General features: G+C 45.8%; 1 long non-coding RNA gene across 1 annotated transcript in view; it reads right to left on the bottom strand.

Annotated features, from left to right (window-relative positions):
- Positions 1-203: 203 nt before the first annotated feature.
- The window catches only part of LOC308463696, a 43,123-nt gene continuing 17,677 nt past the window's right edge, over positions 204-25,649 (bottom strand). Inside the window, exon 3 of the long non-coding RNA XR_013979697.1 lies at positions 204-266. This is a non-coding gene — a long non-coding RNA (uncharacterized lncRNA). The remainder of the gene's footprint in view (positions 267-25,649) is intronic.

Below are 25,649 nucleotides of genomic sequence, written 5' to 3' on the forward strand. Positions count from 1 at the left end.
TTGTGTGTTTTTGCCTGGCTATAATGTGTTGTGGAACTCGAATAATGCTTCTTAATGGAGAATAGAGAAAGGTGGGCAAGTACGTAGAGAAATTTCACCTACACAAAGATAACATTGACATTTGCTATTCCACTCACTTTTGCTTCTGGCTCTATCCACCACCGGCATGTAGCCCCTGGAAGGTTGCATCGAAGAGAATGTGGCTCCCAGGTTCAAAAGGTTTCTCCACCTTTGATCTACTTTGTAAGCAAGATCAGCTGGAGGATCTGGACAGAGAAGAGATAGACTGCCATGAAGTTTGTAACTAGGACAGAAGACCAAACTTATACTACAATTCCCCTGATTGAAGAGTACATGAATATTTGGATGCAGGATTCTAAAAGCTGAACGAGGAAGCCAACTAAACCTGAGACCCAAGGTGCCATGAACTGAGGACAACAATAATTTTAGAGTTACTGTTTATGAAAGTGTGTGTGTTGCTGACCTCTGCCAAAGCAAAGCATGAAGGAGCAGTGGCGTAGCGTGGGTTGTCAGCACCCGGGGCAAGGCAAGTAATTTGCACCCCCTAACCCGTGGATTTGTGCCCCCTAACCCTAACCCCCAGATGTTGCGCCCGGTGCAGCCGGCCCCCCTGCACCCCCCACGCTATGCCACTGTGAAGGAGTCCAAACTCCTATCTCCAAGTATTCTTTTGAAGCACTGCCAGCTCATGCATGGCATCAATGAAGCAATGTTTGCTGAAATCATGCTCAGTAAACTTAGAAGCATTTATGATGTAGTCTATGACACTGCTCTTAAGAACTCTGGGAAGATTAAGGATTGTCTGAAATGGAAAGAAATGAATGACCTACTAACTCATCAGAGATCAGGTAGAAGAAAGAGACCCTTCTCCCAAAAACTTTCTTAGGACTTTTATTGGTTTTACTGATCCACTTACAACATCATACTACACCCAATCATTATGGAATTCACCTCAATCAGATTCTGCCCAATTCTATGATGATGATGATGGTGATAGTACCCCACCCATCTGACTGAGTCACCCTAGCCACTCTGGGCAGCTTCCAGCATATACAGAAACATAACAAAACAAAACATAAACCATTAAAAACTTCCCTACACAGGAAACCCTTGTGGTGACAGGAAGCTTGCCTAGACCTACTTTGACTACAACCTCCACCATCTACACTCCAAAAATCAAAAGTCCCAAATGGAATTAAATCTGAGTGAAGCAAAGAAATATTTCTCCTAATGATTCAACAATTATGGAATAAAATCCCTACCAACCTTGTAAGATTAGAAACTCTCTTAGTGAATCTGCCACACTCAGAAGTGCAGCCCAGAAGAAGGCATTCTTTGTGGCAGCCCCTAAGTGGTGGAACTCCTTCTCTACAGAGATGGGCCTGTCTAGCATCCTCATTGCACAGCTTTCCCCATGTGCTGAATAGGCACCTCTTCACCCTGACCTCTAGAAGTTAAGGTATCTTGTTTTGTGGGGACCTGCCTCTTTTGTTAAATTCATACTATCTTGTTCCATCTGGAATGGTTTTGCTTGTTTTATGAGTTACTTGTTCTTCTAATTGTATATTATATTGTTGTAACCTACCCTGCGACCTTATGGTGAAGGGTGGGTAAGAAATCTTAGAAATAAATAAAATAAAACAAATCGGTTATGTTTCATTCATCCTAATTGGCTTTCTGGAAACAGGGCAATAGCACTCTCACTCGCTCGCTCCTTCCCTGCCCAGAAACTAGCATTCCTTGGTGCACTGCTGTTGGGCCTTTGCAAATGCAATGGGGAAACCCAGTATCTTCCATCAAGAACACTGTGCCCTCTATATGTAGAGTGGTACCTTGGTTTATGAACTTAATCCGTTCCGGAAGTCCATTCTTAAACCAAAGCCATTCTGAAACTGAGGCACGCTTTCCCTAATGAGGCCTCCCACTGCCAGTGCTCTTCCACCGTTTGGCTTCCATTCGTAGACCGAGGTAAAGTATGCTAACCGGAACACCACTTCCAGTTTTGCGGAGTTCATATACCGAATAGTTCGTAAACAGGGCTGTTCTTAAACTGAGGTACCACTGGACTGGACTATGACTCCCATCAGCCCCAGGTAACATGGTTGTGCTGTAGTCCAACTGGGGAAGCCTGGATGAGAGCACAGTATACCTGGGAGCTCAACAGCAGAAAGAGGAAGGAGTTATTCTCTCCAAGGTGACACCCCCAGTGCCCTCAGCCACAAAGATTCTGCTCCATTGTGTTTGTATCTTGACCTGAAATGGGTGAGATTACATCCACTGAACTGTAACCCTGTGGAGCAGGAAGCAGAGAAGTGGTGTCTCCTGACAAAATTCCCTGTGGCATTGGTGCCCATTGGTGCCCTTCCCCATGGCCTCAGACATCTATATATCATGGTCTTCATCTTCCTGTAAGCCTCTGCCACAATAAATATATCAGAATTTTAAGAACAGCGGGTGGGGAAACTTTATATTTTCTGCCAATGGCCACATTCCCTTGAAGGAAATCTGTTGGGAGCCACATGCCAGCAGGACTTAAATCTAAAGTGGGTGGGGCCATGGCTAAATGTGAGCAAGACACCCCCTTCTCTCTCTCTTGCTTTCTGACACCCCCTTTCCCTGTGCATCTGTCACCCCTTCTCTGCCCCCCTCGCTCTGCCTCTCTCCCCCTCTCTCATTCTTTAACACCCCCTTTACTCTGGGTGTCTCTGCCATTCTTCTTGGTCTCCAACACCCCCCTTTCTGCTCTCTGTTTTGCTACCCCATCTCCACCACCACTTCACTCTCTCTTTCTGCCACCCCCTTTCTTCCTATTTCTTATCTCTCTTTCCTTGCCAACCACATGAAATTAGGCTAAGGGCCTCAAGTTGCCCCACCCTTGCTTATAAAGTGTTGCAGTCCTCTTTGTTTTACTTGATTGTGTGGACTATCCATGCAAGTTAAGAGCATGGGGGTGGGGGGAGAGAAAAAACAAATTGTTTCAGCCCTCCAATGCTGGAGGGCTCCCCTTCCTTCTGTCCCCTTCCTTCCCTCCCTCCGGACAGTTGCCATGATCCCAGACGTTCAAAAACATTTCAGACTTAAAAGGTTAAGATTTAAGTGCAGCTGATTTTATCTGGGCTTTTAACTAACACAGCCAGGTGGATTAGAGCAATGTGTACAATCTCCTCTCTAGACACTTGGGTAAATATGAACAAGCGGCAGGCCAGCCAAAGAAAGAATCTGCTGTTATTGTCTATTAATTTGAAAGAGGAGATTAAAGAAAGTGCAGAAATCAGTAGTGTAAATATCAAAAAGGATTTCAATTTATATCTAAGAACATTACTCTAGCAGCAGCCTGGCTATTTTCAAATAATGTGGTGGGGAGGGCGATTCTCTTTTACAAAAAGGAAAAGGGGAGAGTTGAAAGAAAAAGAAATTTACATATTATCCCCCTTCTCTTTGTTTGCAGGAATGGACACCGGTTTGCTTAACAGAGGTGGATATTGTGTTTGTCCTCTGCATGTCTATAGAACTGCAGCAGCGGGGAGAGAATATGAAGGAAGTTGCAATGAAAGTGTAACTTTTTACTTCTCCTTTTTGCAAAGGACAGTTGTTCTAAATATCATCTCCCTCATCCTCCATTTAGAAATCGCTCCAAAAAACCCCAAAAATAACAAAACCAGAGGCAACCTCTCTTAAGTCTTCCTTTTTTGCCCCAATTCATAAATTATTATTTCCGGTACATTTATTATTATTATTATTATTATTATTATTATTATTATTATACAATGCTTTTTTGTTTCTTATGCATCTTTGCTTTCATTTGTCCTGGTGAGGAGGTTGCTTTGCTAAAAGTGACATGATACAGATACATTAAACAGAAGAAAATAAACATTTCATTACATCCCTAGGTTCCTCCAGGAACTTCAGGGCAATATACATGACATCATGCAACTTTATCTTGACAAAGAAGTTTGTAGCTTTGCTGGCGTACATTGACTTGGCTAGGTGCACTTTATGGATGAGCAGGGCTCTGAATCTGGGCCCTTCCTGCTATTAATGCTTCTGAATAACAATTGCTAGAAACCTCAGGTGGGAAGAGTGCTCTTGTGCTTGGGTCCCGCTTGCAGGTTTCCCAGAAACATCCGATGGGGCAATGTGAGAACAGGACGCTGGACCAGATGGGCCACTGGCTGGTTCTAGCAGGGCTCTTCTTAGGTTCTCAGCTGCCAGGACAGGAACTTCTCTGAGCTATACCCAAGCAGCACCTGACACTTGTTGTCATGCTCATTTTAATCAAGCATATCTGAAATAATATCCTGCCATAAACGGATGTAGGGATGGGTATATTTCAGCACCAAGAAACTGCATAGGAAGCTGAATCAGACCATTGGCTCATTGAGCTTACTATTGCCTTCACTGACTGGCAGCAGCTCTCCAGGATTTTGGACTGGAGACATTCGTAGCTCTATTTGGAATTGAGCCTGTAATCCTCTGTGTGGAAAACAGATGCTCTGGCACTGAGCTAGAGCCCTTTCCTAAGTACTAGACCACTAGCTGCTGTTCATATTGTGGTGCCTTACCTGACTATACCTGTTTGGAAACATCACTAACAGGAGGCAAAAAAACCAGCCAGAATATATGCTCCTGCTATTACCTTCCTAATTTATTTTTGAAAACCAAACAGTTGGCTAGCCAGCTCATAAAAACAAACCCATGAGGGTCAGTCTAATCCTTGTGACAGGGATCAAATTGCAGTGACTTCTGCAGACCTGAGTAACACCGGTTTCCCCACTCAGCGGTCTCTGGATTCACGCCATCTTTCCTTCGGCCCATCACAGGCTCCACCCTTGAGGACGGGGATTATTTTCCAGAAGACACACAAAATAAAGCACGACTAGCAAAATTGCATACAATGAGCTCCTGTCATACAAGATTGAGTGCTTCACTCCATTTGTTGTCTAAACAACTTTGAAGCCACAGGGTTGTGGCGGGGAGGGGGGCACTGATGGGGGAGCTTAAGAGACAGGAAAGAAACAAGAGTTAAAGGGGAGGGTTAGAAAGACCATATACAGTGGTACCTCGGGTTACAAACGTTTCAGGTTACAGACTCCTCTAACCCAGAAATAGTACCTCAGGTTAAGAACTTTGCTTCAGGAGAACAGAAATAGTGCGGTGGCAGCTGGAGGCCCCACTATCTAAAGTGGTACCTCAGGTTAAGAACAGTTTCAGGTTAAGAATGGACCTCCAGAATGAATTAAGTTCTTAACCCGAGGTACCACTGTATAGGAACAGGAGGGGGCAGGTTGCTGTTATAACTTATAGTGAAGAGGGGCCCAAGCTCAGTGGTAGAGCACCTGCTTTGCATGCAGAAGGTACCAGGTTCAATGCCCAGTATTTCAAGGTATGTGTGAGGGCCTGGGATTCCGAGTCTGAGAGTGAACCGGAGGAATCCCAGCCGGCACAGGAGTCCCCGCCTCCAGGGCCAGCTGAACTGGGGCAAGGCCTAGATGCTGAGGAGCCTGCACCTGTGCCAGATCCTCAGGGGCAGGCACCAGGTGAGACCATTCTGGCCCCAGAGGTGCTGGAGGACTCAGTGGCTACAGGTGAGCCTCCCCCGGGGCCCAGTAACCCTTCGGCCTCTCCTGAACTGCAGAGGCTTAGGGCAGAGAGGCGAAGGGAACTGGTCTCTCCCTGGAGGAGTGCTCGCCTTAAGGCCAAGAGAGGCGGGGCTCCTGGGGGCCGGGACCGCCCCCGGCCTTAGAAGAAGATAAAGGTCAGGCAGCCCGGTCCCAGGTTGCGGGAGCAACGTCGTTGTGGAGTACCTGCTTTACCCAGACCTAGATCTGCACTCCCAGTGTGCCTGTTCCACGCCCGGCTTCCTGCTCCTGACTCTCCGGTGTTCCTGTTCCTCGCCCAGCTGCCCGCTGCTGACCCACCAGTGTTCCTGTTCCCCGCCTGGCTCCCTGCTTCTGCTCTACCAGTGTTCCTGTTACCCGCCTGGCTTCCTGCTGCTGCCCTACCAGCGTTCCTGCTCCCCCGCCCGGCTCCCTGTTTCGGACCTCGCGTCCCATCTAGTGATTGTCTACCCTGCTAGTGACTCTGGACTGAACTTCGGCTACGGTATTAGTACCTTCCCCCCCCCGGGACCAGCACAGTTTGCTCCCGCCACACCCGCACTCCCTCTTTGTTGGGGTGCGTTCGGGAAGAGTCAGAGGCCATGGCCGACCAAGCGGCTACACTGTTGGCAATAGCCCAGGAGAACCAGGCCTTGACGCACACCGTGCAGCAGCTCAGTAACGCGGTTACGGCACTTCAGCAGCGGTTGGACGCCCTGCCGGCTCCTGGGGCCGACGCCCCGGCTCCTGGCAAGTACCCAGTGGCCTTGCCTGAGAAATTCGATGGGGCCCCGGCCAGCTTTCCCATGTTCCTTGCCCAGGCCAAGCTGTATATCCAGGGGCGCGCCCGGAACTTCCCTGACGACCGCACCAAGGTGCACTTTTTGATTAGTTTGTTAAAGGACCAGGCGGCCCAGTGGGCGTTGCCGCTGCTCAGGCAAGACTCCCCCTTGCTGGTGGACTATGTGGGGTTTTGCAATCTGTTGGAGGCCGCGTTCGGCAACCCCCAGAAGGGGAGTCAAGCCAACCGGGCGATTCGGCGGTTGAAACAGGGCAAGTCCACGGTGGCCGCATACACCACGGAATTCCGGCTGCTGGCACAGGACTTGACCTGGAATGACTCTGCTCTTCGGGACCAGTATCTCGAGGGGCTTTCAGACGAGATACTGGACCAGCTGGCCACAATGGAACGCCCCACCACGCTAGACACCCTCATTCAACGGAGTCTACAGATAGACGATCGGCTAGAGGACCGTCGTCAGGCTCGGGGCCGCCGGCACTTTCAGTTCTCGGCACCAGTTTCTACCAGCAGCCCCACAGGCACAGCTGAGTCATTGGAGGAACCTATGCAGCTTGGGGCAGTGCGGCCACGCCTCTCCCCCGCAGAGAAGTCGCGGCGTCGGGAGGGGAATTTATGTCTCTATTGTGGCGGAAGCGGACACTATGCCCGGTCCTGTCCTGAGAAACGCCAGCCACAGGGAAACCGCCAACCCCAGTAGCTGATGGCCCTGGCTACCTGGGGTCCCAAACAGCACAGAATGGGGCCGCACCAATTGAACTACAACACCTTATGGTTCCGGTACGTCTATACCCTCCTGGATTCTTACCCGTGGACCCTGGATTCTTACCCATGCTCTAGTGGATTCGGGGGCAACCCGCTCCTATATGGACGCTGCTTTTGCTGCCCATCATCGGGTGCCACTTCAGAACAAGCCAGAACCGGTACAGGTGGAGGCAATCGACGGGCGGCTCCTGCGTTCGGGTGCCGTTACTCAGGAGACTCAGCCCCTGGTCCTGTGCCTCCAGCAGCACCGTGAGATGTGAACTTTGGATATTGCCTCCATGCCCCGGTTCCCCCTGGTGCTTGGGATGGACTGGCTGGAGGCTCACGTGCAGATTGACTGGGTCAAACGGACTGTACACTTCCCAGACCCAAGTTCTCCTGCTGAGACTGAAATGCTAGCAGCTGCGCCCACTGAGGAGGCTGCTGCAACGCTCCCCGCTGAGTACCGGGACTATCACGACGTGTTCGAGGAACGGGGGGCCGACCAGCTGCCGCCGCATCGGTCCTTTGACTGCGGCATAGACCTCCAGCCCGGAGCGCCCCTACCGGTGAGTCGCTTATACTCTTTAACAGAGCCAGAGCGCGAGGCTTTGCAGGACTTCTTGCGCAAGAACCTGGAGCGTGGGTTCATTAGGCCTTCGACCTCGCCCACTGCTGCGCCAGTGCTCTTTGTTAAAAAGAAATGTGGGGAGCTCCGCCTTTGCCATGATTACCGGGCCCTGAACAAAATTACCATCCCAGACCGGTACCCCTCTACCTGAAGCCAAGCTAGCCCTGAATGCATCTAATGTGTGCATTAGGAAAAATGAAATTAGCAGCCAATTGACTGACAATTTCTAGGGTTGTGGCTGCTTGGAATTGGGGGCTTAACCACCTCCTCGTCTGCTACATTCAGGTGAAAATCTCTCCTTTGAGCTGCTGTTTTCAGTAGGAGGAAATTCCATTGCCCGCATTCTGTGATTCCCAGAATGCACCCCTTTTCTTCTTTCCCTTTGCCTAGACTGGTGGGGGAATAGAGCAATGTGAGCCAACACAGGGAATTAGGAAGCTGCCTTATCCCCAGTCTATCTAGTACAATACTGTCCACACTGATTGGCAGCAGCTCCTGGGCTTTCAGGCAAGAGTATCTCCCAGCTCTACCTACAGAGGCTGTCAGTGATGAATGTTGGATCCTTCTGCATTCAGAACAGATGCTCTGCTACTGGGCTCTGGCCCTTCCCTATAATCTTAGCTGCACAGTAAAGGAGAGGGCTCTGCCTAGCCTCTCGGGCTGTTTGTACTGGGGGTTTAAAGGATCCATTTCCCTTGACATGGTTCCCCCGGGATTGGACTGAGTCATTGGTCAGAGGCAACATGACCAGTCCTTCAGCCTTGGCTCACTTCAAACTGTAGACTCAGATACATCTGCCCACCCAGGGCTCTCTTTTGTTGGACAAATCTGCCTTTTGAGCAGCAGACTCCCAGTGACAGTTCTCCTGTGGGTTCTCTAAAACCCACAGCATGAAGATCAACATTTCCAAGGGGCGAGGCAGTCGGAAAAGGCCTTCCATGTGCACCTGTTGGAGACGCTGGGCCTGCATTTCCACTCTAACCTGTATTTGATACGGTGTTGTTACAGCTGTGAGCTGGGTGTGTGTGGCGGCCGTTGTGTTTAAGTGCCTCCAAATGCTGGTCGGTGTGGCAACCAGCTGAATACATAAACCAGGCTCCCCAAACCCCTCGCTGGCCCCGGGTCAGAGTAAATGGAATAATAAAATCCAAACGCTTTTGTCTCAATTTTCCATCGCTGTAGCCTTCCGCATAAATCTACAGCTTCACTGTGACCTCCCCCGTTTGGCGTCAGGGATGAGGCAGTGTGCCTGAGATCCATTTGGTCTTCGTCTTGGGGTCTTTAAAAGCTTTTTCCAATTAATTTTAACGGGCTTCCATAAGGATCGCGTACAGCTTTCTTCTCCACCCATCGGCTTCCCCCTCCCCCCCACCCCTCTCGCACACCATGCCCCTTGCTTCTTCGGCCCCAGCCCTCTTCAACCAGCTGAGTGGCAGGACATTAAGAGAAGGATGCCGGAAAATATTGATTGCTTTATACATTGTGTGTTTTCTAAGAAGGGTTAACGGAATGGAATGGCTGATAGATGGAACAAGTAGGGAAGAAGAGGGAGGCTTGCAGCACTTTCTCATCTTATACTAGCAAAGGAAGATCGCTCTGTGGGACATTAACCTTGTCATCCCAAAAAAGTGGATCATCAAACCCTCCTTTGCAATTTGGTGTGGAAAAATTAGTGTCAGGCCATATCAAGAAGCCTGCTTCAACAGACCCTCCAAGTGTCCCTATTTCCCAGGGACAGTCCCGGATTTACAGAAGCCATTCAGTTTCTAATTTGATCTCGGAATGTCCCACTTTTCCTTAGGACGTCCCTATTTTCATCAGAGAAATGTTGGAGGGTATGGAGTTTTATGACCCCCCCCCCCAAGCCAAGGAGATAAGTAACTATACAACCTTTAGAAGACATCTTAAGGCAGCCCTGTATGGGAAAGTTTTTAAAAGTTTAATGTTTTGTTAATATATATGTTGGAAACCACCCAGAGTGGCTGGGGCAACCCGGTCAAATGGGCGTGGTACAAATAATAAAATTGTTGTTGTTGTTGTGTTGTTAATATTATTAAATAGAACATCATTATTTTCATTGGAAAAATGTTGGAGGGTATGGTTTAAGGCATGGGTGAAGAACCTTTTTCAGATTCAGGGCCACTTTTTCTTTTGGACTACTTTCTGGGGTCCGTGTCCTACTGGTGGGCAAATTATTGCCACAACTATGGAGTCTCATTCTTTGAAATCAGATAAATATTTATTTCTTGTAACCACAGGCCATTGCAAGAAATGAGTGGCTGTAAGTTCTGTGCATGTCCACTTCAAGAAAACCTGTCATGTCCCAAAGTGAGGGAAAGTTGAGAGACTGAGGTAGTGCTGAAAGGTGCCTGTTAAGTTTTTTTGCAGTAAACTCTGAACTTGCACAGACTAAACGGGGTCTCAAAGGGTTTTCTGAACCAAACCAGTGTACCAGATGCAGGCGGCTCAGTTTTCTGTGGTCCATATTCTTCTTTCCTTGCAACAGAGGTGGGGAATCCTTTGCAACCCAAGGCCTGCATTTCCTCCTAGGCAACACTCTGAGGACTGCATGCCACTGGTGGGCAGGGTCAGACGAAAGGTTGGTGAAGCAAAGAATGCAAATCTTACCTTTTTATACAGTAGGCTAGCTTCCACACACAAATAACCACCTTGTAACTTACAGACAGCAAGAAAGGTATTATCATAGTTCAAGGACACATGCCACCCAGGCAAAAACACTCAAGGAGGTTGTAGCCTGTGGGAGGGGGTCAGCCTGGAGAGACAGGGGGCTTGGGGGGCACATTTGGCCCCTCAGCCTGAGGGTCTCCTGGTTTAAGGAGCAGATACCCATTTTCACAGCTGCACAAATTAAAATTATACTTAATCTGGCACGAGCTGGAGTTCATTTTTCTCTGCTAATAAGGTAAACGACAAAAAGATTAAAAGAATGCTTGTTTACTTCCTTGAACCTGTAGGTTTAAAAGGGTGGAACCAATGTTACGTGGCAATTGCAACAGTGCCACTTCTGCTGATCAAAGCAGATAAGTGGGCATGTTTGGGGTATGACAATCCCTTGAGTAAACTAGTCCAGAGCTGTTGAGGGCTCCATGTACTAATAGTAATACCTTGAACTTGGCCCAGTAACAAATCAGCAGCCAGTGCAGATCTTTGAGCAGGGTTACAGTATGCTGACAGGCTCTCGCACCCATCAACAATTGTGCTGCATAACTGCACAGCACATTCTGCACTAACTGCCATTTCCGAACTAAGCGTAGGCTGGGGAGGGAGTTCAACAGCCTTAGAGGCTGCCACAGAGAACAGCTGGGTAGTGTGGGGAGTTGGGCGGCCGTGGTCCCAGGCACAATTTCTTTGAGGGGGTGCACCCCCACCACAGGCTCCCTTATTGTGGCTGGAGCCTGTCATGGGCCTGGCTCCGGCACGAGAGGAGCTGCGGAGGCTCGATGTCCCAACACCACCAGCTGACCACAACTCCACTCCTGGGTCAGGCCTCGCCTGGGGACATAAGCAGCAGAGAGGATGAGAGGCGGTATTGGCATCACCACCCTTCTCCTCCACTGGGCTCCATCACATGTTTGTGCACACATAAACACACACACAGCCGCTTTCCCATGCTGGGTTCCAACAGTCCGACACCAGCCTCATGAAGCTGCCTAGGGCTGCCAGGACACTGCGAGTGTGCCCTTGAAGCAGAGGCAAGGGCTGGGGTGGCACGGCCGTAGCAGGCTCCCCTTGCCCCCTGAACACCCAGCATGCTGTGCACCCAGCCCTGGCAGGCGGTAGCGTACACTCCACCACTGACAGAGAATGCCTCTGACAGAGAATGCAGGGCTGCCATTAAGCACATAGAGAAGACGGTCCAAGAATGGCCTATTTCTATATGCATTTTTATAACCAAATTTCATAAGTCCGCGTTGCAAAAATAAAAATAAAAAGTTCAGATCTTGGTTCGGAGTTAGCAGTGCGAGTGCTTCCACCCTCTCTCTGCCAGAGTGTTGTGAGGAAGGCGCAACCTCTTAAATTACAAATTCTTGTCAGCCTCAGTGGGTGAGAGACCTGCTGTGGCCTCCTCTGGTAAGAGAGTGCCTTAAACTGGCATGTTAGCTCTGGAGGCTGCCTTTTCAGCATTGACCTTTATATTAATGCTAATGGGTTTGGGGAAATAAAATGTAAATTTGTCTCTAAATGGATTAGTCTAGGCTGGGAGGGGGCAGAGGGGGGAGGGGTCTGGTATAGCTTGGAACATTTGCACTGAAATTAAAACATTTGTTCCAACACTTAATTTTATTAGTGGCACAGGCAAGTTGCCTCAATGAGTAATCCATTCTTCCTCAACTCTCCCCTTTCCTCCCTCTCAGGCACCAAGTCTCTACATGCCAGCTTGTTAGACTAATACAGTTTATTTACCTAATAAATGTCTTTTTATCCTCAGCAAGATCCCATTTTGTCAAGATCATGATTTATTTATCTCTGTCTCTGTGTTGGTGTGTGCATGTTTTAAATCCGTAGGTTCAGAGAAGGAAGCGTCTATTCTTGTAATATTCTTGTTGCTTCCCTTATTAATGGAGAAAAAGTTAACTCCAGCTGCTGCTAAATTTAAATATGCTTTTCTGGGTGCTCTCCGTATCTTTGAAAATTCATACTGAATCCTTAAAATCAAAGTTTTAAGGGGAAGGGGCTGCAACTTATAGAGAATATGCAGAAGGTTCGACCCATAATTTATTCAGGTAGGATTTGGGATGCCCCCTACCTGAAACACTCAAGAGTCACTGCCAGTCAGTGTAGACAATCTTGAGCTAGAAAATATAAATGTAAATAATATAAGTGTAAATAATAACATGGAAACTCATTGACATCCATTGAAGCTGAAGGTTGGAAGATTCAGGACACATAAAATAAAGTTAGTTAGTTACTTAGTTAGTTAGTTAGTTAGTTAGACAGTGCATAGTTAGACTGTGGAATGTGCTTCCACAGAAGGCAGTGGTGGCCACCAACTTGGATGGTTTTAACAGAGGAATGGAGCAATTCATGGGGGAGAAGGCTATCAATGGCTGCTAGCCACAGTTGGAGGCAAGAATGCTTGTGAAGACCAGTTGTTGGGAACCCCAGGAGGGCAGAGGGCTCTTGCACTCAGGTCCTGCTTGTGGGGTTCCCACAAGCATCTGATTGACCCCTATGAGAACAGGATGTTAAACTAGGTGGGCCATTGGACTGGTTCATGGGGTTCTTCTTATTTTCTTATGAGCAAGGGAGACTTCTTCATAAGGCTTCTAGACGGGTGACTGGGAGTGGCCACCAATACCACCTAACACCGGTCCTGAAAGACCTACGTTGGATCCCAGTACATTTCCGAGCACAATTCAAAGTGTTGGTGCTGACATTTAAAGCCCTAAACAGCCTCGGCTCAGTATACTTGAAGGAGCGTCTCCATCCCCATCTTTCAGCCCAGACACTGAGGTCCAGCGCCGAGGGCCTTCTGGCAGTTCCCTCACTGTGAGAAGTGAGGTTACAGGGAACCAGACAAAGGGTGTTCTTGGTGGTAGCACCCACCCTGTGGAATGCCCTGCCATCAGATGTCAAGGAAATGAACAATTATCTGACTTTTAGAAGAAAGGCAACCTTGTTTAGGGAAGTTTTTAATGTTTGATGTTTTATCGTGTTTTTAATATTCTGTTGGAAGCCACCCAGAGTGGCTGGGGAAACCCAGCCAAATGGGCAGGGCATAAATAATAAAATATTATATTATATCTTTATATTAACCTGTTATTTTATTTCTTTTTTGCTTACAGAGAGGATTTCTGTTTTCTTTAATATTAAGCTCCCATCTTAAGAAAACTCAGTGGCTGAGTGGCTGCACTGCATGCAGAAAATCCCAGGTTCATTTCTCTGCATCTCCAGTCCGGGTGAGGAAAACCTGGAGAGCTGCTCCCAGCCATTGCACACAAAATTGAGCTGGGTGGACCAATGGTTTGATTCAGTATAAGGCAGTTTCCTATGTTCCTAAAGTTCTTGATATGTAAGGATGGAGCAGAAATTCAGTTTGGTTGGGATTTTAAGGTGAACTTCGCACTTTGCAAAACAATTTGTAAACCAAACACAGCTGCCTTTTGAAATTTGCACTTCTCTGAATTTTCTGATGCAGTTCTCCAGCAAAATGGGGATATAGATGCATATATTTATGAAAATGCAAAATTCCTCCCCTTCAAGGGATGAGCCATAACACAGTGGTAAGAGGTTTGCATGCAGAAGGTTGAATCCTCAGCATCTCCAGGTAGGGCTGGGAATACCCTGTGTCTGGAACCATGGAGAGCTTCTGCTAGCCAGTGCAGATAATACTTGGCAAGATGAACCAATTGTCTGGCTTGTTATAAAGCAACTCCTTAAGTTTCTATATTCCATCTCATAAGGGAGAATTGCTTGCAAAAATGTGCATAATGAAAACTGCATGCAAAAATGTGTATAACGGGAGAAATTTGCACTAAGATGAGGATGAAATTTCACGATGACTTCATTTAAAGAAATCAGAAACGAAAAGGTGCAAAAGGTGGAAGTAAGATAAGATACCAACAAAAGAAGAATGGCAATTGAAAATGATGGACTATGCAGAAATGGCAACACTTACAGAAAAGCTCAAAGACAATGACATTGAGAAATGTAAAAAAAGAATGGGAGGCATTTATTGTATATGTACAAAAATATTGTGAATAAGTAGAAACATTGGCAGGCAAGCAGTTAAAGTAAGATAAAGTTTATGGAAGGAAATATGAACTGAAACAATAAAAACTGATGGTATGTAATTAAGATAAAATAACAAGGATAAGAAAAAAGAGGTTTAAATATAATTATGCAGAAAATATATATATTCAATGAACCAGGAAAGGAAATGGAGGGAAGTCAGGAGGTTAAAGAGAACCTCAGAAAGTATGTTTTTTTTGTTTTAGTTCTTATATTTCATGTTGGATATTCTGTATTTCTCATTCTTTTCTTTTGATGGAAAATAATTGTTGAATCTGAAATTGTAAAACCAATAAAGATTATTTACAAGAAATCACAAACAGATTTGGAAATGTAGAGAACCTACCTTTATGATTAGAAAACAAGAAACTGAAAGAACCAAAACAGTGAGATCTGCTCATCCCTTCTCTGAAGTGTTCTCTCATCTTGTACATCAGACCTAGTGTGCTTCCTTGCTTATTTTGTACCCCAGATGGTTCAGAAATTCTTTGATACTGCAATGTGGAGAGCCCTGAAAGTCTAGAGCAGTGGTTCCCAACCTTTTTTTGGCCATGCCCCACCTAAGCAGCTCTAAAATCCTGATTCCCCCCCCCCCCAGTGACATATAATTCTTATTATTCAAAAAGTGAACTCCTATTCACATGGAAGAAGCCTAAACGGCCATTCACTGTTAATAACTCCTTCTTGAATTGCTCCCCTTAAAAATCAAATTGTTCCCCTGTGGGGCATATGCCCCACATTAGGAACCACAGAACTGCAGCCCCAGCGCAGTCTTTAGCATATGCGCCATCGGAATATAAAGATCTGCCCAGCACCCCCAAATTTAGTTTAGCTCCCAAATTAACTTTTATTATGCTTATGCCAAACACCACGCCTAAGCCTTATCTCTTGTTTACGAAAGAAGGGAGGAAAAAGAAACAAACTTTTAAATTTGCTCATTTATTTACAATACACTTATACTTAAGTATACAACACCACCACACTTAAACTTATAACTATTGTTTAGGCACCTACTTAGGAGAAACATCAGTCGTGTCATAGTAGCATAGCTCAATACAATACATTGAGTCAAGCACCACCATTGTGAATGACAAGCACCGCTGCTGGCGCGGCCTGTCTTTGGTAAATGAGCGCACAAAATCGAAAGTCCTTTGGTGAAACAGTAGGTATACATTTCGGTAATACCTAGATATATATGTATTTTGTTTTTCTAGCTTGATCAAAATTATTTATTATTTCATAACAGGTAGATAGTTAAGGGGACGTAGGTGGCACTGTGGGGGATGCAGGTGGCGCTGTGGGTTAAACCACAGAGCCTAGGACTTGCCGATCAGAAGGTTGGCGGTTCGAATCCCCATGACGGGGTGAGCTCCCGTTGCTCAGTCCCTGCTCCTGCCAACCTAGCAGTTTGAAAGCACGTCAAAGTGCAAGTAGATAAATAGGTACCGCTCCAGCGGGAAAGTAAACGGTGTTTCCGTGCGCCATGACCCGGAAGCTGTACGCCGGCTCCCTCGGCCAATAAAGTGAGGTGAGCACCATAACCCCAGAGTTGGCCATGACTGGACCTAATGGTCAGGGGTCCCTTTACCTTTACCTTTACCTTTACCTTTAGTTAGAGCTTAGGTGGCTTTAGCGGTGGGCGCCTGGCTCCGCCCAGAATTCGGTGCCTGGGTGCCTCACACCCTTTGCACCCCCGGGTAAAGACGGCCCAGTGCTGCCCTTTAGCCAGTCCCAGGCCCCTCATCCGCCCATGCACTAATTCACACATGCATGCTTTCGGAAGGTGAGGGAACCAGTAAGCAGATACATTCTGTAGTGAAATAGTATCCAATTGCCTAATGTAAACTGTGATTAGTGGCTCAACGCCTGGACAGTGAATGAGCAGTTTTGCAATCCTCCCTCTCCTTCCCTCCTCCCTCCGTGAAGGACTCCGAGTCAGCGCTATGCGTTGCCAATCTGTCACACAGTCAAGCCGCCGCACTTTCTGGTATTGCAATGTCTTCAGCTGGTTTGTGTCAGAAGCCTCCCAGTGTAGAGGGAAGTTTTCCAGAAGCTGCCGATTGAGTGTCTGTCTGCCTGGATCAAGAGTGTTGCCAGTTTAACGTCCCAGCAAGGGGTCTGCCACATCTGGCTAACAAACCGTTTGGTTGGGGGGGAGAGCAGGGAGGAAAGGTTTTGTACCAGCAGGATTCAGCGCTTTGCGATGTGATTAACAGTGGGAAGGGTGGCATTCCAAAGAAACCCACAAGGCTTTCGAGGAAGCGAAGGCTGTGGCCTAGGGAGGCAAGAAGGAAGATTCAGCTCCTCACGCCAATTCGGGTCTCAAAGTGATGGAGTGAGGCCTCTCTGATTGTGAGCTCCCCTGCCCTGTTACAAATTGAGATTTTATTAGCTCAGAGCCAGATGCTTCTCCTTAGAAGAGATTAATCTCAAGTTCATCATATCACTTGAGACACGGCGATACCGAGGCCTTGCGCTTGATGGCAAACATGTGTAAAATGAACAAGACCCCCATGATCCGGGGAAAGAGCCCAAGGAAATGTGGACTCATGTAAGAACGCCCCGCATGTGAGCAAAGGCCGGCCTGCTTTCTCTTTGCTTTTTTCTTTCTTTCTGGCTTGACTTTCTCTGAGCCGTACGGATGAGTGCAGCAAAATAAATAAAATTAAGATGGCAAATTCCCCCACCACGGATATGGTTACTGTCTGCCAAGCAGCTGCCAGCTCTCAGATGTTCTTAAAGGAGACGGTGACTATTCCCTGACCAAAAGCAAAGGCTGGGGGTGGAAGAGGGAGGGAGGGAGGGAAAAACAGGACGGGGTTTTTCAGCAGATTAGAGGGCTCATGGAATGGGGTCCTTTTGAGAAGATCTCCAATGGAGGGTTTAATTGTTTCCAAATGAGGAGCATTATGGGATGGACAGCATTCAGGGCCGGCTTTTGAGCCGCTGTCTGTTGAGAGATCCTAAGCCAGCCCTGCTGCACGCAGCAGCTGCTTTACATTTAAAGAGATTCACAGAGTGGATTTGTGAATGACAGCGCAGGAGACAAATGAGACTGGCCATAGCTGGACAGGGAATGGCTCTCTCAAGAGAGAGGGGGTGGACTACTTGTTCAGCTAGAGCTTCAGGCCCACACCCTCTGGCTGTATTTGACTATCAAAGCCCAAAATGACCCCAATGAATTTTGATTGCAGGGGCCTAGCATAGAGTGGGGTTCTGTGCGGTTACCTCTTGAAGTACACAGTCCTGCTCCTTCGTTTCTGTTATGTTAAGGGTGCCATGTTACTTTGGGCCATTCCCTGGCTTAAACAGGAGCATCTGAGGAGGCCATTAAAGGATGAAATAACTCCACTAGTTCCTTCCTTCCTTCCTTCCTTCCTTCCTTCCTTCCTTCCTTCCTTCCTTCCTTTCATGCTAGGAAAAAAAAGTAGATTTCATGATGTTTGAGAGATTCACTACCGGTGAACTTAATAAAACATGCACAATGGTGCTGAAAGTACAGTCCAGCTAAATGCACTCACTCGTAGGCCCTCTCAGTTTCAACAGCGGACTTAAGAGACATCCTCCCATCACTTATCACTCATAGGTGCACCTATTTAACATACACTGATGCGCTAACTGTCACTGGCTGTTAATGTTTGCATCCCATTGCCACTGAGCTCCTGCCTCACTCGCCAGCCTTATATCCCTGCCAGCTGAGATTTCACATCATGCATCTGGCAAAGTGGCCTTGGAGCCTCAGATGCTTATACCACAACAAAGTTGTGGCAGAAAACTCTTTCTGTTTCAATAGACTAATGGTATGTTCACACTTAATTTAAGATGCACTCACTGTGTTTCCGGTGCTGTATTTTTAACCCATGTCCAAAAGAAGTTCCCAGTAGTGTGTGTGTGTGTGTGTGTGTGTGTCTGTGTGTCCTGTTTCTTTTTGAAGAAGAAGCAAAGCAGTTGACGTGTTTTGTTTTGTTTTCAGCTTCACAGTGATTGGAATGCACAAGACAATGCAAATTCATCTTTAACTAAGGTGTGCACACCGTTACCAAATCCGCCTCTTCCGCTGTGGGCAGACCTCCGGTGGTGATGTCATCGTGGGAGTGAACAGGACCAGATTCAAAAAGTGTGCAGAGTGTTCAGGCTTTTCATGCTCAGGTCAGGCTTGACACCGACTAGTATCTCTCAGCAATGTCGCATCTAGATAACTGCTCTTACCATTAAAACTTTACAGATGACACTGAGCTAAATTAAGAAGAGCTAAATTGTGGTTATGTACTAGTTTGTGTTATTCCCTGCCCCTAGTTTTAAAGGGTATAGAAACATTTCTTTTAAAAGGCACCATTTCAAGTTTGTATGAGAAAACTTACTTCCATATATATATATCACATAACATAACATAACACAACACCAGGGGAATGTATGGATACTGTAAGAAGACTCCAAGGATCTTGAACAAAGAGCCCCGATAAGCAGCTCTCTGCACCTTCCCCTGTGTTAGTTCACACATTATATTCAACAAGTGCATGATCTGTAACTACGCACACAAATAGTTGAGCTCTACATTCAGACAGTGATTCATATGTGATGTTCAATGAGTGTACAATCTGTGTGCAGAACTGTACAAATAAAAAAGTGTACACTCTTTCACACAAATACTTGTACAGCTATTGAGACAGCTTGGACGTGGACTGAGTGTAACATCTGAATAGTCCAGCTTGGTCAGATAAAGGAGGCATGCACTGGGCTGCACTGACCAGAAGCTCCACCCAGCCAGAATTTACAGGCTGGCCAGGTGATATACTGAGCCAATCAGCTCCAAATGCCTCCATAAAGCTGGAGCTCACTATCTGCTGCCTTGTTGTCCAGCATCTCGTGCTTCCTGTGGTCAGTCAGATGGCATTGCAAAGCCCATAAGCAGGACATGAGTGCAAGAGCAGCACTATCGCCACTTGTGACTGCCAGCAACTGCATCTGACATTCAGGGGAGGCAGAACATAGCCACCCTGGCATGTGTGTGTATGTGTCTGTGTGCGCACTATGGTCTCATATTTTGTGTGTGCACTATGGTCTCAAAGTGCGATTCTAAAGAAATAGAATCACAAAATCACAGAATTGTAGATTTGGAAGGGACCCAGAGGTTCATCTCATCCAACACCCTGTGATGCAGGAATATGCAGCTGTCCCAAACGGGGATCAAATTGCAACCTTGGCATTATCAGCACCCTCCTTTTTATTTTAACTTGGTAAATATAGCTTTAATATTATGCACACCAGTATTTCTCAAGGAGTTTTGAAGAAAACAATGACAAAAGTTTTCAGAATATAAAGTGTTCACACACACACACAGTAGTTTTGCTCAAAGGGGAAAATAACCTCTTTTGGTGCTGGATAGAGGGTGGGAATATTTCAGATATGAATTTTTAAATGCCTCTGGTTTTAAAAACTAAGACATGGTTATTGTTTGTTTCTGATTTCTCAGTGTGTGTGTTTGTTTCTGTATAATATCTTAAGTTGGTTCAATTTCATATCACCTCCTTTTTGTCTTATTTGCCATACAGTGGTACCTCAGGTTAAGTACTTAATTCGTTCTTAACCTGAAACTGTTCTTAACCTGAAGCACCACTTTAGCTAATGGGGCCTCCTGCTGCTGCCGCGCCGCAGGAGCACAATTTCTGTTCTCACTGAAGCAAAGTTCTTAACCTGAAGCACTATTTCTGGGTTAGCGGAGTCTGTAACCTGAAGCGTATGTAACCTGAAGCATATGTAACCCGAGGTACCACTGTATTTGGGGGGCACCTTAACCTTTAACAGAAATTTGGCATGTCTTCATGGAAATTCAGTGGGCAAAAAAATTAATTTAAAAATGCTGAAGTACAAAAAAGAATGTAAACCCTATTAACCTGTCAGGGAACTGACATAGGAGCTAGAGGCGGAGGGAAGGCTCTCAAATGATGCTGGAGAAGGGCCCAGCAGGGAGAGAGGCAGCTTAGCAGATGGTGAAGCAAATCAGCGCAACACCAGGGAAAAAGGGGGGCAGATGGGGGAATTGGCGAGAGGGCTCCAGGACTCTTCACCGGACACCAGCGGGGAGAGCACGGGTCCTCCGCTACCCACGCCCTCCCTGCGCAGAAGACTTCCGCGCAGGGAGAGTAGGAGGAGACTTGGCGTCAAACAACTTTTATGTTGGAAAAGGTTTAAGAAACGCCCACTGACGGATTCTGCTAGTGACAGAGGCAGCCACGAAGTGAAGGGCTGTCCAGACAGAAAGGTTTAACCAGGCAACATTGCCAGGAGAGGCAGCAACTTACGCACGAGCAACCCATACTCATTACATAACCCTCCAGTCTGTAGATAATATGAGCTTGTTTAGCACCTATGATGATGATGAATATAGGTCTATCTATGCACATAGTGTTTTGTGCAGTAAGAAAGAAAAAAGTGTGTGTATGTGTGTGTGTGCACAGCTAGGTCTCTGCCCTCAGGATCTTACAATCACTTTTTTACAGATGGGGAGACAACAATGAACAAACTGTATCCAGAAAGATAATTATATTTGCTAATAACATTTCATATGGCTATATGCTTGCCAACATTCCTGAATGTTTCTGATTTTTTTTTACTATGCAATTGCTATTATCAATACTGGAGACTAGCGGGACTGTCTCATAAAACTAAGAAGGTGGTGAAAAAATTGTCTTGTGAGCTATTTACCAAACTGCATTAGTCAAAATACTGCATTTTAAACCCTCTTAAGCTGTTATACATCATCATATAAGTCATCACAAAATAGTGCAGGCAAGTTCCTAAGAATTATGTTGACACAGGAAGTGCCAGGAAATGTGCAGGGAAATTTCCATCTCCCCATATATATCAGAAGTCACATCCTCCCATCAAAATTAACATATTATACTGCTAATATTTCAAGGTAATGTTTTCTCATGCGGAGGCTATATTTTATCCGTTAATATGAGCCATGTATTTTATTCCTTAAAAAAAAAAAAAATCAATTACAGCATCAACAAACCATGATCCTAGATCTGACAAGTGAATGGTCAGCTTGTAAGGCAGCATTGCAATTGATCATGGCAGAAGCAGGTTTTTTCCTCTCTCTATATATATAAATATATTAAAAGGAAAGCAGATTTTTGTGCATCTTGCAAAAGTATAGGGTTTGGATCCAGATACTGGATTGTATCCAGTGTTAGTCCTGCTCAGAGTAGACCCATTGAAATTAACATATATAACTAACTTAGGTCTGATCATTTCAATGGGCCACTCAGAGTTGTACTCTGAGTACCACATTGTTGGGTCCTAAGTCATGCTTAGAGCAGACCTCCAGAAACCAGCAAAACTTACGAACTTAATAAAAGCGCAATCACATTAAAAAAAAAATCTGATAAAATTACACGACTTGAATCAAAATGACAGAGTGTTGTCGCACCTTAAAGACTAACAAATTCATAATTGTATTAGATTTAATAGACTACAGTGCACTTCATCAGAGGATTTTCCTGGACATAGCTAGGATTTGTCTGTAGGAAACAGTGTCCGGGCAGGAACCGTCACATAATGTCCGGGAAAATCCGGACGTATGGCAACTATGTCAGAAGTGTAGAATTTGGCAAAACTAAAAAACAAAACAAAATAAAACAAAACAAAACAAACCTCAGCAACTTTGCCAAAAAAGCTCATCAACTTTTGTGTCCTGATGTCATTTTTTGAAATATGGCAACCCTATGTGATGTGCTATATTTATTCAGTTCCACATATATAAATATATAATAAATATACAGTAAGGCAAGCCTGCCCAGATATGCAGAATGTTGAAGTGTGTTTTAATTTGATTTTAATTTGATTGCGGATTTTAATTTTTTTAACTATTTAAATATTATTGGGTGTTTTTTTTTAAAAAAGGGGGAAAAACCCATAATCAAATAGTGTGTAGATTTTATGAATTAAATAAATAAACAATATATATACATGGCGAGGAGGGGAGACAGTAAAAAATGAAATGAAACGAAATGTAAAAAGCGCAGCCATAATTAAGTGCATAGCAGTGGTCACTCACAAAACAGACATTGGTAAGCCAATGTTCAGAAATTGCTTTAGAGATTTGCTTGCAATAGGTACATTTTAAATGTGTGTGTGTGTGTGTGTGTGTGTGTGTGTGTGTGTGTTATAATATATTAAATGCCATAGCGTAGTGATAGAACATCCATTTTGCTTACAAAAGGTTGCAGGTTCAATTCCTGGCGTCTCCTGGTAGGGCTGAGAAAGACTCCTGCCTAAAATCCTGGTGAGCTGCTGTCAGTTGGTGTAGACAGTACTGAGGTAGATGGACCAAAGGTCTGACTCAGTATAAGGCAGATTCCTGTGTTCCTATAACTCATAGGTGCATGTCATTCTCTTATGCATGTTATCTGCCACAGAAGCGACTTATAATCAGGCTGGCACAGGCTGAAGATCCAACAAAGCACAAATCTCTGAGGCATTGCAGGAACCACCTTGGGCAAGCGAGGTGGTCCCCCACTCTTTGCCTAATGCTCATTCATGGCAGCAGATCCATGCATCGCCCCTTCCACCCTCTCTTAGCTGTTGTCCAGTGGCAGCAGCTGGACACTGCCCTGGTCTCTGTGGCAGTGCCCTCTCCCGAAACCAAAGGGACGCAAGCCAGTGACTTGTGTAGGTAACGCGCAGCTCACAAATGCAAAAGTGTAAGACACCGCAGTTGCATGCCCTAGATTCTTCCACATTCTCCCAAGCCAGTGCCGCCCTTTGACAGCCCATGAAGTGCTCCGGCCCCCTTCTCCCCGTGACAGACCTTCTAATTATCTCTACTGCTTGCAAGATGAGGGCCTCTCTCTGCTCCCCATTCCTCTGCGATTCTGACAGTCAAACAAACTAGACCCATTAGAAGACCAGCACAACTCTGGCCTAAGGCAGGAACTGTGCGCAGCCACAAATCGTCTGGGTATTAAAAGTCGGTGCACAGGCAGCTTGCCCTCAGCTTCAGTGCTAAATTGCTGGTTGGGAGACATTCATTGCCATATATTGCATTTCCACTACATTCTGCTTTAATACTCTTCGTGCTGGAGTATGTAAGAAAAATTTTCAAGCCTGAGGTAGCAAGCAAACTGTACCCTTTCCTTAACTACCCAATTCCACTATATATAAAATATCCATTTTTATTTTTTTTTATTTTTCCTACTATGTTAACCTTATATAAACCACTGAGCAAAAAAACAACTGAGTTGCTAAGTAGGAAAGGGTGCATCAGTCCATTTGGTGGAGGCTGCTGCAAGAGGGCAAATGGGGCACTGCCCCAATAACCTCGGTCTGCCTTTAGCCAGTTCTCCACCTGCCTGCTTTCCTACTTACAACCGGCCCAGGGTCTGGCACTGTCTGCTGGCTTCCTTCCTCATCCTCAGCAGGGCTGGCCCCGCCAGGAGGCAGAATAAGACAGCTGCCTCAGGTGGAAGAAAGTGGGTGACAAGGAGCAGCAACAAGATTTTTGAGGAAAGAGTTAAATGTGCTGTGTGTCCTGCCCTGAACGCAGTAAGTCAGCCTGCTGCCCTCAGGGGTAGTAAAGAAGGCTATCCCACCACAGTGCTGCTGCAACTGCCAGTCCAGTCCACTTCTGTATATAGAATGGCAGGGCATCATTTCATCATTTGCTTCAGGCAGCAAAATGTCTTGATCCAGCCCTGTTCCTTTGGTCACATTTCCACCCCTTGCATAACTCGGCAGAAAGGTGAATGGAGACTAAACCAGAATTGGTTGGGTCTATTATTATTATTATCATTATTTATTATTACCATTGATTTATTAATTGCCTTCTAAACCACCATCTCAAGGCGACTGACATATCAGATAATTAAAAGCAGTTAAAAACACAAGAACAAAAAAAAAACCCCAAGGCTAAAGGCCTAACAAGAGTACATTCATGGTGAAGAACCCTTTTTTTATCCAGCTAGGAATGCCTAGCAGAACAAATTTGTATTCAACTGCTTTTGGAAAGTGCAGAGAGTAGTTTCCTGTCCTATCCTGACAGTTATTATGACTTTTAAATTGGTACAAGAGTGTTTTAAATGTACGGTGCAAATGTGACCTAAGTTTTGACCTGCACATTAGACTAGAAGGCGCCTATCAGATCAGGTTACACCTGCATTTAGAAACATGGGAATCTGCCATATACCAAGTCAGACCATTGGTCTATCTAGCTCAGTATTATCGACACTGACTGGCAAAGGATATCCCGGTGACCTGAAATGTTTTATACTGTGATGCCAATAAGGGTATTTGATTTGATTTGATTTGACTGGCAAAGGCTCTCCAGCGTTTCCCAGCCCTTCCTGATGACGTTAGGGATGGAAACTGAACTCTAAGAAAAAGCAGAGTGCTACCACTGAAAAGGCCCTGTCAAAGGTTGCCTCCTGTCTCCCCTCTGAAGACTGTGGATTCTCCAGCAGAGCCTCTGATGCTAATTTAAGGTGTGGGCAATTTCACATGGGTAAAGGTGATTTTTTGATGCCTTGTCTCCAAGCCTTTTCACCTGGAGAAACAAAACTGAGAACCTTACATGAAAAACTGTGCAAAGAGGTCCTATTGCAGTGGGGGGGGGGGAGAAGTTTTCTGGGTTTACTGTTAAGCAGATTTTGTGGAGAGGCTGGCAATAAATGGTTAAAACTCAACAGGGAATCAGGTGGGAAAGAGTTTCTGTGTCAAAGGATGGGTAAGAGCCACAGCATCGTGGAGAGAGGTGGATAATGTAAATTAGATCAGAATCCAAAGAGTACTCCAGAGATCAAGAGGCGGAGGGCAATACAGAAATTAGAATAGAAGATAAGAGGAAGAGAGTCTGTCTTTAATAAAATGAGGAGAGGAAGATATAAGCGAGAAGAGAGTTGATATATAAAAAAAGAGGGAGGGCTGAGAAGGAGCCAGTGCAAGCCAACATGAAATGGCAGGAAAGGGTGCTGACCTCAAGTTTGTTTAAGGTGACATGCTCTGCAGTGGGATGAAAGAAATACTTTGCATTTTTTGAAACGGCCAGGAACAAAGGAACGCTCTGCATCTCGAGAATCAATATCACATTTTATGCCTGCTGCAC

Source organism: Podarcis pityusensis, assembly GCF_964106645.2.
Source record: "Podarcis pityusensis genome assembly, chromosome: 14".
NCBI lineage: Eukaryota > Metazoa > Chordata > Lepidosauria > Squamata > Lacertidae > Podarcis > Podarcis pityusensis.